Source organism: Eutrigla gurnardus (genome assembly GCF_963514095.1).
Source record: "Eutrigla gurnardus genome assembly, chromosome: 1".
Lineage (NCBI taxonomy): Eukaryota > Metazoa > Chordata > Actinopteri > Perciformes > Triglidae > Eutrigla > Eutrigla gurnardus.
Genome location: NC_139915.1, coordinates 28,215,182 through 28,230,018, shown reverse-complemented (window position 1 = coordinate 28,230,018; position 14,837 = coordinate 28,215,182). Strand labels below are relative to the sequence as shown.

Genomic DNA, 14,837 nt, shown 5'->3' with positions numbered 1-14,837 from the left:
AAAAGGTAACAACCTTCCTTCCTGTATTCAAGAGCCTAAAGCAGCCGAGCGGAAATAAACGCTCCCAGACAGACTATGAAACCTAGAAACCTTATCAGCTAAGAGACAAAAGACATCTCACTAAGTCCCACATATTATTCAAGGAAAACAAGTTGTTATTCAGGCTGTGAGATTTCCCCAGAGCCCCTAACCTCAAACTATTAATAGATGTTCGTCTGTTTCCCTTGTGGTGACGCTCTTTCTGTGGGTGGTGCCTTCTCCAAACATTAGAAAGGCAATCCAAGAGCCACACATCAATGAAGACACTTCAATCGGAATTGTGCCAAATTCTTTTCTATTGTTCTGGTTTACTTGGGCCGACACAAAGAAACAGTACACAATGAATATTATACTTAGCACAACATAGACGTGTCACTTTCCATGTGGCTGCCAGGCTGTGGGAACTTGGGCAACGTGAAAATATGGGACGATATATCAAGTTGAATATGGCCAACCGTAAATCATTAAACACTTAGTGTATTGCAATGAGGAGGAATGCCTTGATTAGCCTCCAAAATCCATTCAACTTGTCAACTTAGGTTAAAAAAAACCCCCAAAAACCCGGCAGCAGTTTGAGCTGTTCGGTTGGATAAGCAGGTGATAAAGGTGCAGAGGTGAAGGCCACGGCTGTGGGAGTAGAAATATGTGTCCATACATGTGGAGGAGTGCACCGAGCTCTGTTCTGGAGACTCTCACCGCCGCCATCCCTCATGCTGCTGCTTTAACTGGGGCTTTGCTACTCTGATCGACCTCCACCACTGGCTGTCTCACGGAGTTCCTATTGAACCGTGTCTATCTTAATGGATGGTGATGTGTACTATTACTGAGTGCCAGTAGTTCCAGCACTGCGTCCTGAAAGCCCTATAGACTTTTACACCTTAATACACCTCGGGGCGACAAACGCTGCAGCTCCCGATCTCGTGACTTTTCTACGCCGGCGAGAGAGAGAATATAGTTCTAGAGGCAGGTCGGCAGAAAAGGGCAAGATAACCATCTATTAGTCCCACAGCAGGTTAGGTTACACAAAACTCACGGTTCGGTACATCTAGCTGTGTTTGGTACGTTTTCAGTACAATAGGGAAAACAAAGAAAATGCAGAATAGTTAAGACACTGAACAACTGGCATGCCTATAAAACATTTTTTAAATCGTAGCAATGTATGTAATTCAAATGTAAATACATTTCCCCAGGGAAAACACCCAAAAACACCCAGACTCATTTCTTTGTTTTCGCTCCACTAATCGACACAGTCGGTTGATGCCATCATAATTTAAATATCTGAAGTGAAATATCTGTGTCCACAGATGAACTCGACTTCAGTTCAACAGTGTCTGCACACAGTTTTGTGGTCCAATGAGCTTAATTAACCGGGCTAAACCAATTAGGAACCAGTGTGCTGCCAAAACTCAAAGTAAAAGTCCCGCTTCAGATTGTGTTTGGGTCACATGGCGTACCGAAAGGATGTCCCACAGCGAACGTCCTGTACCAAAACATTTCCGGTACGAATATGTGACCCGTAACAATTATAGGTGGGAGTCGACCTGAGGATAATCCAGGGAGCCAAAACAGGCGGACCTGGAAGTAAATCTACTTTAACAAGTATCAAATCAATCTAAAAGCGGTTTGAAAGTACTCAGTAGATGCACTGTGGCGTAACAACGAAAGCAGATTGAAATGTTCCTAAGACACTAGCTTAATCAAAGGACGCGTGGCAACGTGGCAGCACGACGCGTTAAGCCATCACACTGCAGCCGCTTGGAGGGAATCTGGAGAAATTATACCTTTAGCCCTTCACATCATTAAAAGCACTAATAAGTCAGGCTGAGGTGACGGTGAGGGAGTAAAGCGAAGCCCACTATAAAACGCAACAAATCTCCTGTTCTCTGCCTCCGTCAGCCGCTTAGCAGAGGTCTGCTGCTCTCAGCCCCGAGTTTGATGACCTTGTTAGTTTGAGTGCCTAATCTGCTAATGACCTGATAAAAATAAACAGTCGGTGCAGTCATTGTAGTCTCCCCCCCTTCCTCCCCCTCCCTGCTGCTATCCACAAACACAGATGATACCTCCATCTTTATTTATCCCGGGGACTTACTGTCAGACTGACAGTCTTAAGAGCCGGGGAGTCAGAGTTATTTACTGTTGGTTCAAGATAAACGCCTTTTAAAAAGGTGGCGTGACTCGTGCAATTTACAAATATCTATATAAGTTTCAAGATATCAATAAATACACATTTTTCTACTCTCTTTGTTAGCCTCAGAATTTTTCATACTATATTTGGCTTCAATTTTAAAGGTTTTTCCAAGTACATCTTACTCCCAACACTTAATCTCTTAAGAGCTTAATAATTCATATCAAATCCTACATTTGAGATGAGAGAAGAATAAATAATTAATAACTGTAGCAGTATATATTAGATCATCTCAGAAAGCCTTAGTTGACAAGTCATGATGTATTCAGGTTTGAATTTGTACTATTTCTTCCATGAGTTCTTGCCACACTGTGAACTCTTGAACATCCATGGATCAATATTTTTCACATTCTGCAGAAAATTGTATAGCTCTGTCATTCCAAAATACAGTTATACTGTAGATATTTGCTATAATACTTTTATATTGCATCTCTTTAATATTTGTTATTGTATGTTTTCTATTCAATATTTATGTTTGCAGTACTTTGCCTGCATTTAACAGTCTTAATATGTGTATTGTATCCAGCAAGGCAATTTCATTGTATGGCAATAAACCCTACTCTGTGTCACCAAGAACAATCAAACACCTTCCCATTTAATACAATGTACCAGTGTAATAACACGGTCTGCAAAAATAAAGTGGATACATGGAGGTAACAGCTTTGACATTAATCTTAACTAGATCAGGACAAAAGCCTACATCTTAATAGAGGGGAAGTATAGTCTGAAGGTCACGCAGCACAGAAACAAAGCACCACTTTTTAAAGCTACATTAAATGTCACATTATTCAGCAATAGCCAAATTGCTTGGTCCTCGAGAGTAATAGCCTCGGCTATATTATTAACAATAAAAATACCCTAATAATTGTGACATATGACTCAAGTCAATGGATTTAACAGCAAAATGTCTCACTCTTCAAGGGATACATAAACCTAATGGATATGATTAAATATAATTTAGTTTTCCAGATGGACAGCGAGGCCCCACTTACGAATCATAATTGAATGTGCGAGCTCAGCTCATCGCCAAGGACTAAACAACTCCCCAGCCTCCACTACAAAGAGGAGCTCATTTCCATATTAACTTCACCTTTATTGATCCACTCGCACATCCTCCCCGTCTCCTCCGCTCCTACACAAACACCCTAAAGTCCTTTTGGGATATTTGGAAATAGAAAAAGGTCCAGGGAAAGAAAATGCACGCAGGACTATTTAACCATCACAGAAATAAACTGTGCATATGGGTAATTGTCCATTATTTGGGTGGAGGGAGTGAAAAGTAATCTCAGCGAAAAATCAACTGCATGCATCACTAATTCAGGAAGCTTGCCCTGCATATAAAGTCGGAGAGAAAACAATTCTTAAAAAGCCAAGCCATGAATCCCTCCGCCCATCTGTGCACCAGTGAAGTACTGACAAACACAGTTACCCCTGTACTCGCATTTCAAAATGATTTCACAGTTGCAACAAAGAAACCCAAAAGGTGTCGACACGGTCCAAAAGCCGGTTGGTGTCTGCTGAACACCCTTTATACTACGCATGCATACACAGATGTGTTGCAGAGCACATCACATGGAACTTCACAACGCAGGTACGGAGAGTATACGTTGGCACGAAAACAGCAGAAATGATGAAGTAATCGTGTACTGTATTATCAATCCAACAGTTTGAGGGCTTGTCAGATGCCAACACTGCACAAAGGTTAATAAAAGCTATCACACAACAGTCACTTTACCTTCCCACTCAGCCGTGAACAGCAGAATGTGTTCGCTGTGCACTGCTGCTAAAATTTCACACAATCATTAATACCCTTAGGCTTCGAAACAGGCGGAGTGAAGATAATGCTGTCAGCAAAAGGTTGGGCTTGGCAGCGAACGGCACGCCACCGTGCTGACGGATTCTGTGTTTTTAGCTTCGCTGGACCGGGGAATGTTCGGTTATTAGATCGGCGTTGGTATTTTACCCCCACTGGTCTGATGTCACGTAGGAGGAGCGTTCACTGCACCATACCTCACTTAAATAAAATAGTCTTTTAAATGCCACATTGTTTGTCAGCAACCGTTCGTATGGAAACTTAGGAGGCAATTTGGCCCCGTGCTCTGACTAATTTGGCATGCAGTTAACCGACATAATTTTGTTTCAATGAAAACCCAACTGATGCCATTTGTTCCTGGTGTTACCACTCTTTGAGAAGAAAGGAAACTGTATATTTTAAATAACTGCTGTGCGGTTGATCTAATTCATACAAAAAAATGGTTTGAAGAGCTAGTGACACACCTCAAACCATCCAGGGTATTTGCATGTTCTCCCTGTGTTTGTTCTGGTTTTCTCAAATCCAAACAACAAACTTCCGGTATGAATGAGAGGAAACATAATTGTCGAGGTGTACGCCAGTGGGGATTCTGATAAAGAGTATTATGCATGTGGATTCTTACCTGTTTTTTCTATTCTTAATAATTTCCAGCAGTACTACCCACATTACAACCTTACCCGTAAGGGCAGTAAATAAAAAATAAAAAATAAAAAAACGTCTGACAAGATTGCTGACCGAAAGGTTCTGGAAGAGGGAAAGGAGAAAAACACGGCCCGATATAGGATGAACACCGTTTTGACAAGGGGAGTCTTTCTCTGCCTCCAGCAGATAATGCAACGCTTCTGTATTCAAGGACACTGATGCAGTCTCCATTGAGCATATCAGCATTCATAAGAGGCCTCTGCTGTGGCAGGGGTGACTTTGATGCATGTGGTACTCTTGTTTAAGCTAAGGAAACAGCATGAGAAAAATCAAACCTCCACACACTGGAGACTATAAAAGTGGTTGGCACACAACCAATTTTTGGAGGAGAGGTATTTGCGGAGGACAACCTACATTCATCACTTATGGCATTTAAAGCTTTTAATGCAGTAAATCATGTAAGCGCAGACGATCTATAGGATACAGGGATCACAAGTCTGCGGTGTTAAGAAGACTTGATTTGCTGGACAAGGAGGAGGAATAAAAAAAGGATAAAGTTGCAGATCTGGTACGAGGTGTCAGTTCCAATCTTTTTTAACATTTAGTCAATAAATAGCTTCACACACAGTTTACACTGGACCGGAGACAAGTCGGCTCTGTAGATCATGACTTTTGTTTGGCGTTAAACATTTCCCAAACTCGACATGGACTTTGAAGTTAATGTTTGGCTGAGTCATCAGCAGCGCAGAGCTGGTTTATACGGTCGTTCTGCTCACAATAACTTGATCATAACTCTTTATATATTGTTATTTTAAAACTCTCATCCCTTCGTGGGCCAAGTCTGGGCCTGGTCAAAGAGCCTCTGCCAGCTGCATAAATTTAAAATGGTCATGTAAACAGTGACCGACTCCTTGATGCCAAAGTCAAATAGTTCCATGTCATCGGGTTTGAAAGGACTTGGCAGCAAAGCAAAAACTTCAGTGAGGGCAGCAGAACGGTACAATTTAACAGTCTGTACACTTAATGCATACATAGTTTATTTATTTATCTATGTCTCTTTAAGAGCATTAGATTGGGGGTGAGGATTTAAAGGGATTCAGCGGTGATGAAGCGTTAAGTTGTTGGACCGAGGCCCGGGTCAGCGAGCCACAAGATGCTCATTCTCAAACACTCTCTTTCCCCAACATGTTTAACATGAAGGGCTTAACAAAAGGAATAAACCTTGAATAGAGCACTTTGCCTGTATTCTTTCAGCCACATTAATGAAATATTGGTAATGCCTTGCCAATGTATGCTGATGACATCCCGATTTATGGCAACATAAAATAATTTTAAAATGAACAGAAACATTATTTCTTGTTAGCTTTAATGATCTTAAAAGAACATCAATAAAAAAGCCACTTTAAGTTTTATAACAATGACGACATTTCTTTGCTAAAAGAAAAAAAAAAACGTATTTCTTCACAACTTAGAAAAACAACTTTTTAAAGGACGACTATTTCCAAATGTAAGGGGGAATCTTGGAGAACAACCGGTTGTATGTAGGCGTTTTCTCTGGTGTTGCGGATACATTTTGCTTGTGGACATTTGCATTAATTATCTCTCTAACATAGAATGAACACACTATTATACGAGTAGCTTGGTACAGAAAAAAAGAAGAGCCTTGCCAAATGGAAACTGCTCCAAATTCAGTCCGATATTGTGCACGATTGCAAGCATCCATCGACTCATGAATGTTTGACATTGGTCCCAAAGGACGGACGTGTTCTCCCTTTAATTTCTATCAGCGGTATAATCCCCTTTTGAAACCCTTTTTAGGGTGAATTAGAAAGGCCCTGCATTCAAAGAGATGAGTGGAGAGAAGGGGGTGGGAATAATCACAAGGGCCTGGCTGTCTGTGTGGATTAGAATGGGAAAGAAAATCCTTTCATCTCAGATCTGTACCTCCAAGCTCGGGAGCATGTGTGCACAGACACAACCTACCGAACATTCAAATGCACGCTTGCTCCCAAAATAAAGCCAAAAAGACCCTCCGTGTTGTTAAAATTCATTATATACAAGACGCAGCTATTTATGATTAAACAGATGTTATTCAATTACGCTAAAAAAAATGGGCACGGCAGTCACTGGATTAGAGGAAAGCTCGTATGAAAGCTTTGCTCTCGAGGCTGACCTCTCAGACGGAGAGCACGCACATGATCTAACTCGCTTCTCCAATTTCTCATGCCGAAATGTGGACCGCCGCTCTATTTTTGGCAGACGAGCCTTTCGACATCCAGCGAAATGTAAGGAGGGGGGATAAGACCGGAGGAGCTCCTCAGACAGAAAACGACATACAAGCACCCCCAATTGACAGATAAGAAAATGGATTAGCCATTCTGTCTGTTTGCTCGTTTGTCTACCTCCATGGGGGTTTAACTGAGGCCTGAAACGACAAGAAGCCCGGCTGTGTGTAACAGGAGTTGTCACTTAAATCACCGTGTGGCTGTGATAACATAAACATCCCATATAGCTAGGGGATACATATTCATATAGCATGTAAAGAAAACAACAACCTATCATCCTCTTATTACTTTATCAAAAAAAAAAACAGAGGACACTTCACGTTCACTCTAGTTCTCCTGTCCAGTATCTCTGAGGAGACACTCCAATGAAATTAAATGGCGAGCACTTAAAGCTGAAACAGCCAAACTAGCCGCACACACACGTATACTTGTTTTCCCAAAAGGCTATACAACCAGTCAAGTGGTATTTTTAGGCCAATTATAGATAATCACACAGTGGATCCGAGTTAACAATCGGACTAGTCTATACAGAAACGCTCGGCCTGCTTATATCTTTTGGTGTGCAACAAAAACAGGACTTCCTGGACCGAGTATATCATCTAGATTAGATGTTAGCTTAAGGCAGTGCGTGCAAAAATGTGTGCCAACATGCGTGCAAACATGTGTGCAAACATGCGTGCATGTGAGCATATCAACGCGAGCAGAGGAAGCATTTGTCCGCTTGCTACCCAACAAACTACTGTAGAGTTGGTATCTTTAGTTAAATTATAAAAATTAATATGCGACTGGCTGGATGGTCGATGAATCATTGAAGCCATTGTTCATTGGTTTAAATATCTTACATTCTTCTTACATTAGAGTAAATTGAATATTTTGGGGGTTTTGGACAGAAAAATGTGATGGGTATTTTTACTGTTATCTGATGTTTTATACACCAAGTGATGAATCAATAACTCCGTAGGTTATATAATTGGCAGATTATTCAATAATGTAAATAATAGTTGACTACAGTCATTTTATTCTTACATATTAGACTTTAAATTACGACAGTGGAGGATATGTACTGGTGACATTTCTTATTGAGCAGAGGCCAGATGTCGCAGCTAAAACATCATGATAGAAAAATCCAGCCAGAACAATCTCCGGATCGGTTCCCGAGGGTGTCAAGTTTGGGAAACTGCAGGATGTTTACCTTCTGACGGCAGATCAGCGGTAAGCAAGAAAACAATTTCAAATCCCATACAGCATTTGATCTTTGAAGAACATGAGAAAGTTGTGAACTGAACACATTTTAGGAACTTTATACTTCAGGAGGAAATAAATACTCTACTACTTGAAAACAAGCAATGGTGCAACGAAATAAGAAATTTCACGGCTGAAGCTTTAGTGATTTTCCGAAATTGTTCCATTTACCAACAAACTGGCTGCAAACAATCCCTTTAGAAAAGTATTAGGGGGAGGGGGGGCAAGAAACGTAATCCTCTCTTTAATCACTCTTGCTCAAACACTGCCTTGCTGTTAACTTCCTCTTTGTTAAACCAAAAACCTTTTCACAAGCCGTTAAGCTCTTGGACTGCAAATGTTTTCTCATCCAGTGTTTCACGCTCAAAAAAAAGAAAAAAAAAAAGAGTCTATTGATGATTATTTTAACGTACACACGAGAAAACGCGGAAATTTAAGGGTCATGCTACCGAAAGCACTTGGAGGAAGTTCTTTTCACATGACCAAAACAATGGAGACCGAGAGTGAGAGAAATCCCCCAAACGCAGTGTGAAAACTCTTTTTACAACCGTAGCAAGTTGGTACAAACTTTCAGCCACCTCTTCGCTCGCTGGGAGAAAATTCCAGTTGAGAGGGGGGGGGGGGAGAAAAGCCACGTCTGCTCCTCCCCACTGTGTGGGTTTTGTTCTGCTAATCAGACCACATGCCTCAAGGATTCAGGAATCCAAGAGCTCTCAGCCAGCTCCTCTCATTCCACATACAGCCGCAGCAGCCTGTGACAAACTATTCAGTGTGTTGGGGGGTTAAAGACTCTATCCATTCATAACACTGTTCACCCCTCCTCCCCCCTCCCTCCCTCCCTCCCTCCTCGCCTAATCTCAGGCACTTCTTTACCCTCACCACCTCCTCCTCTTACCCCTCATATGCCCTCTCTCTCCCCTCTCACCACAGCAGTGCCCTCTCTTTTTTTTAATCTATCTGCATACTGAACACTGGGTCTGAATAGGCTCATGGTTTATTATTAGACTCCGGTCCAAACACACACCCACAGATTTTAAATAGAAAAAAAAACTGAACATGCCTACACCGAAAGTCTTCATATTTTGGCCTCCTCTTCCCCCCCCCCCCCCCCCCTTCTTAGCCTGATTTGTTTCCTCCCTGGCTCTCTTGCTACTCACGCATTTAGAGGCGCAATGAGGCACACTGGAAATTTGCAGCCTGACAATGGAAGACAGCTGCTCTTGCTGCATAAGTCTTTCATGAGCTGAATTAGTGGTACAAGCCTTCGCTCTCCCTTCCCCCCACGCATGCCTCCCCTCACCAGCGAGCTGATCCAGACGCAGCAACACACCTCGTGGAAAGCTTAGCGAGGAGAGAAAGACGGGGAGGGGGAAAAAAACAAAAGCATGACACGGGCTTTGTTTGACAGATCTGTGATTGCCTTTGGGAAGAAAAAAAAGTAGCCCAACATTGTTTTGTGTACCTCGTAGAAAACCCATCACATCAAGTCTTAATAACATCACGGTACCGCCGTCAGAATAAAACTAGTACCAACTTTCAAGGGGGCTGAATGCCAGGAGCTTTTACAGATAATACATGTACTAATAATACTAATGAGATAATTGACATAATTACATCGGAGGTCCCCATTTGTGTCACAGTGCGTTTTTCAAAACGCTGGCATTTGATCTCTGATAACGCCTCACAAACTAGATGATAAAACAGATAATAAACAGAACCATCAAAAACCACTTTGCAGAGATCAAAATCTACAACAACACATTAAAACAATTATACTGATTAAAGAAATCTAATGGGTTTCCCGTTCCAAAATTTAAAAGAGCCAGTTTCAGATTGTGAGGAAGAAAGCCTAATGAAAGCAAACTGCATGAAAGTGGGAGTCGCAGACTGCCCCCACTTCTAAAATAACCAAGCTAAAAATATGGCATTCTCTCTCACAGCATGGAGTCGAGGTTTATCTGCACCTAGATTAGCTTAAAAACAGCATTCTGTCTGTCAATGGAAAACATTTGGATCCATGAATCAACTGCCTGGAAGGCTTTCACTGGAGATTTGGATCCTTTCACTAGCAAGGCGAGGAAAACTCAACACAAACCCAATTTGTCTTTCAAAAGTTTCCATTGTTCCAGATTACAACCCAAGCTTGCTTTACACTCGGTGACAACAAAAGCCTTCCAGAAGGAAGCAGTGAGATCATGGGGACGCTAACCGAGCTAAACATCCACTGAGGTCAAGGTGGCTGCAGGCGGCGGTGTTTACGACTGGAAAGGCCTGGTTCCAGTATTAAATATTTCCAAACAAAAAGCCCACGGTTCCTCTCGACAGGGATTTCCTGAGAAACAGGACTATAAACTGGGACGGCGGCATTCTTCTTCTAATTCAATATGTGAATCTGCGGTCTGTTGTGTGGGCTGCGAGGAATCTGGTATCACGGTGGTGTTGGCTACGACGGTTCACTCATATGGACTTCCAGGGTTACGGTTGATCACAACGATGTTTATAAATGTTATAGGTTTCGGGACTGCAATCGAGTGAAGCGTGGACTGGACTGTGCCCTATGTAGAGCGACCGAATGCTTATCAGTGACAGGAATAAGCTAATAAAATCACTACAAGGAGGTTCGCGAGATAAAACGGATGACAACGTGTTATAAAATCAAACAATTTTAATTATGCCTACATGTGTGGCGCCTCTCTGTCAAGGTCCAATTATGTACAAACTGTAAGACTGGGGCGCTATCTGGAAAAATATGATATACTGAACACTGTATTCCAACTGTTTCATTATCACTGACTGAACTGCAATAAAAAGCAAAAGTTGGATGTAAAAACATTGAAATTGCTTTAATTTGGTACAAACCCAGAATGCTGCCAAATGCCAACAGAGTGCCAACTCATCTTGGAGGCCGTGTGTATGTTTTGTGGCAGCTTGAGATGGAAATATTAAAAATGCATTCCCATCTCAGAATCAATCCATGTTCGTCTAATAAACCCCCACCCATCTTCATAATCAGCAATAAGCCTGTTTGAGGAAATAGTCAAATATAACACTTGAGAATATATATAGGTGTTTTATCCTTTGGGTTTGTTTTTTAACCACTACATATTTATGGAAAGTTTGACAGTTAAAACATTGTACGCCCTGCATTTGAAAATAACTGGGTTTTTGCTGCAGCTCATTTCTTTCCGCCCCATCATGTGAATACACAAGCCATTTTGATTTACACCGACTCCACTGGCTGTTTTGATTTGCAATGGCATGTCAGTGAGGGATAAGACACTGTAAACCTTGAAAATGTGCGGTATGCACGGTATGCGTCTTAGTCTGCGGGGAAAAAAGCAAAAGAGAAAAGAACGAGTATCCCTGGGACATGCACGTTCATATTAAATGAAAATATAAAAAGGCTCAACCGACGGTACTAGAATTATTTTTATGTCTATTCTCACAGCTGTTCAGTGATTAAAAAGAACAAAATGTTCAACATGTCTGTTATTAACGTCCTTGATCGGATTTTTATTTTCATCGCTTTATGTAGTCCAGGGTTTTTGTTTTGCCTACGAGCTCAAACCGTTTCACATTATTGTGAAGGCAGCTGCTAATGGCAGACGTGGAAAACAATTAGTGTCAAATGTTTTCTTCCTGTAGCAGTGAGGGACTCCCCGAGGGTGGATGCTTCAGAAAAAAAGGGAGAAAAAAGGAAACAACACAGAAAAAAACGGCAATGAAACTGGGGCTGGCGGATAATCAAGACTATCGTTTCGGTGGAATCGAACATTGATCATACGAAGGTTTCGTTATTCGTTGTCCATATGTACGATCGGAGAAGAAACTGAGTTATTCAGAGATCTAATCTGATGTCTGAGGTGTGTGTGTGTGTGTGTGTGTGTGTGTGTGTGTGTGTGTGTGTGTGTGTGTGTGTGTGTGTGTGTATGGGGGATTTCCAAAGTGATCCAAGCGTCCGATGAGTACTTCTGACGGACTAAACTGGCAGCTTAATACATCACTGACATCCGCAAAGAGTGAATTCATTCGAAGATCCTAAACGCTCGAGATACAACGTTTGCGTAAAGATGGAAAGCGGCTTTAACATATTTGAACAAGCACTTCAGTGCCGTCAGTCGTAAAGAAACAGCTCTGCTTATCTTTGCTTTACGAGGACGGGGACAGGTAAGCCAACAGACTCACTCACTGTGGTGAGCTTCTTGATGTAATTTACTCCTCTTCTTAAAATAAGTCACCAGTCTCTCCTCTCCCAGAGCCTTTAAAAAGCCTTGGCACTACTTAAAAAGGAATGAGCTGTAACACAATAGCAGCAGTCAGCCGGGCGAAGAGAGGAAAGTAAAAAAAAAAAAAAACCTAGCTAGCTCTTGTGAGATCCCTCTGAGCTGGACATCGGCAGCAAATGCAGAGCGGTGGCTCTCTCGTTTCCAAGTGCTGCCTTTTCCTCTTCTCCTTCCCCACTTTCTCACAAAGCAACACTGCCAATGTAATTTTCCATGAGAGCTGCTCCATTTATCAAGGCCAGTGGAACATCGAGGCAAGCTAACGAATGCCGTACTCCTCTAGATTTGTATAATGAGAGGTGGGAGAGTGAGACACACTCCGAGGTGGTTAGCAACTTGTACGGAGGAAGCGGCGAGATGATTTATTCAGCATCCGAGAAGCGAAAGCTTCGGGGAGCTTTAACTTAGGACGCAGACAGTGTAGCCTTGCTATTACACCTCCGCCGCGGAGATCGGGACTGCTGGTGAGAGGCGCGGTGATTAGTGCTGGGAGAACTCTGGACGTGGGACAGCTCGCTCTCTTAAATCAGCATCTCGGCTGACAAGCTACAACCCTCCCTCCCAGCATGCAGAGCATTAATATAGCATGGAATAATGAGAGGGGAATGAAGTCGCTCTCCCTCTGTGTGCGTTGTTATCCGAGCTTCTCTTGTGTTTTGCTTACTCATGGCGTCCGCCCTGCCCTGCCCTGCCCTGCGCTAATACAGAGGTTACAGGTAATAATGCCTTCCGGACCCACGCTGTCGTCACGGATGCTAGATATGTTCTCAATTTCACATTTAGCATCTTTAAATGATGCTGTGCTGTGTTCATAACTATTCATACTATACAACATACAGCAACCAAACATTAACAACGGGTGTGAGATACGTCTTACCTGAATTAAACCCGTCACATCACTGCAATGTGCATATTAAATTATTTTCTATTACAAGCCACAAGGACAGATCAAATTTTTACCCATTTTTTCCACCAGATTCTGTATCAGTTTCACAGTTTTGTACGGGATTTTGCCGTCACATCAGAGCAGAATAACATAACAACATTGTTACAAATTATATGAAAAGACTCCCTGATATTATTCTTTGCATTATCCTCATTTGAGCCATTGAAATAGTCACAAACAGTCATATTAATATATTAGATTTTTTTGAGGGAATGCATCTGGTAAACAACTTTCAATAGAATGAATGGGCATCTTCTCAAAACGTGGGATCCAGTTCTTTAACTACATCCAGCATTCTGTCTATTCATCACAACCCGCTTTTCATAACTTTGACATTTACTGGTGCACAAAATTATAGGACTGTGAGAAAAATACACTTTTTAAAAATGCATTTGTAGCCGTTTACTGGGGTTGCCGACCTCAAAACGGCTCTTAAAGCCTAAATGGATGTTAGCGGCAATATCATCACATCCTTTTTTTTTTTTTACCACGTTTTCAAGGAGTCCTTTCACCAGCTAGATAGACAGATTTGATAGCAGTTGTGACCTTGCTCCTTTATTCAGCGTTGAAAACCCAATTCATGTGGTTCTCCCTCTAAAGCCTTTCTCGTTCTAAATACATTATGATTATGAAGACTGAAATTTCCCTTTCATAGCAGTCGGGCCCAAGGAGACTCTCTACAGCTCTGGTTCACGACTGGGTGTCCTGGATTTAAAGGAATCAAACAGGCTTCCTCGCCGCCCATCCCCCACGCCACTCTCAGAGCAGCAGGAAAACCGACGAAGGCGTGCTTTGCACCAGCTCCCTCCCTCCCTCCCTCCCCCCCTCCCCCCTACACACACACACAGCTAGCTCTACCAGGCATTGCTGGGGCTTGTGGGATTAAGAATGGAACACGATGACAGACAAAAACAGTCCTCAGCGCCTCCCTGCTCTGCTGTCTTTTATACCGCCGGAGCATGAAAAGGCCGCTATGGAGGCACACAATAGACACAGCGATAGATCAACTCTATGAGTGAACAAGATAAGTGTGGGTGAACAGCTACACGGATCCTTGTATTGTTCTTGCGAGATTATGTCAGCGGAGGAATTGTGTGAAGGAAATAAAAAGTGGAACGAGATGTGACGTTTGCTTCACTTCCAGGGGCGTAATGTGATGTGTATGGCTGACAGAGTCCATTATATTCATGTCTGACATTAGCGCTTAGTTTTACTGGCTCGTGTATAGTACATAACAAGCTGGCATTCATTTTTAACATGGCGTTAGACATTTTTAAAACATGAAGCAGTTCCTTTTAAAATGAATCAAGTCTTTGTTGCCATACATTTCCTGTATTGGTCTCAGCATCGTGTTCCTTAAGGGTGCCCTTATTCACCGTGCGGTGATAAAAAGGGAAAAACA

At 42.2% G+C, this 14,837-nt stretch overlaps 1 protein-coding gene across 4 annotated transcripts in view; it reads right to left on the bottom strand.

The window, feature by feature from the left end:
• The window catches only part of znf609b (zinc finger protein 609b), a 71,244-nt gene that overhangs the window by 32,626 nt on the left and 23,781 nt on the right, over positions 1–14,837 (bottom strand). The window lies entirely within an intron of this gene.